Source organism: Eimeria mitis, genomic scaffold (assembly GCF_000499745.2).
Source record: "Eimeria mitis Houghton genomic scaffold, Emh_scaff179, whole genome shotgun sequence".
NCBI lineage: Eukaryota > Apicomplexa > Conoidasida > Eucoccidiorida > Eimeriidae > Eimeria > Eimeria mitis.
The window spans coordinates 28057-28362 of NW_013570108.1; positions in this window are offsets into that span (position 1 = coordinate 28057).

Consider the following 306-nt stretch of genomic DNA (forward strand, 5'->3'; position numbering starts at 1 on the left):
ATATTCGGGCTAGTAGTCCAAACTAACACTCGTAAAATAGCTCAGCTTGGATCCAGTTGTCCGGCACTAATGCTATGAAAACAAAGCGGGACTCCTCTTTAACTAGCACAGATACATTGACGCACCGTTGGCAGAGATATGCGTCGGATCAGAAAATTGTGCAGCGATCTGTCGGAGCCAAAGGAGGGTCTACGCGAATCTAGTATCAGTCCGACAAACAGAGCAGCTGCAAGTGGATCTATCGGAACGTTACAGAATGCGAACGCAAAATATATCTAAATCCAACCCATATTCTCGCAAATGCCC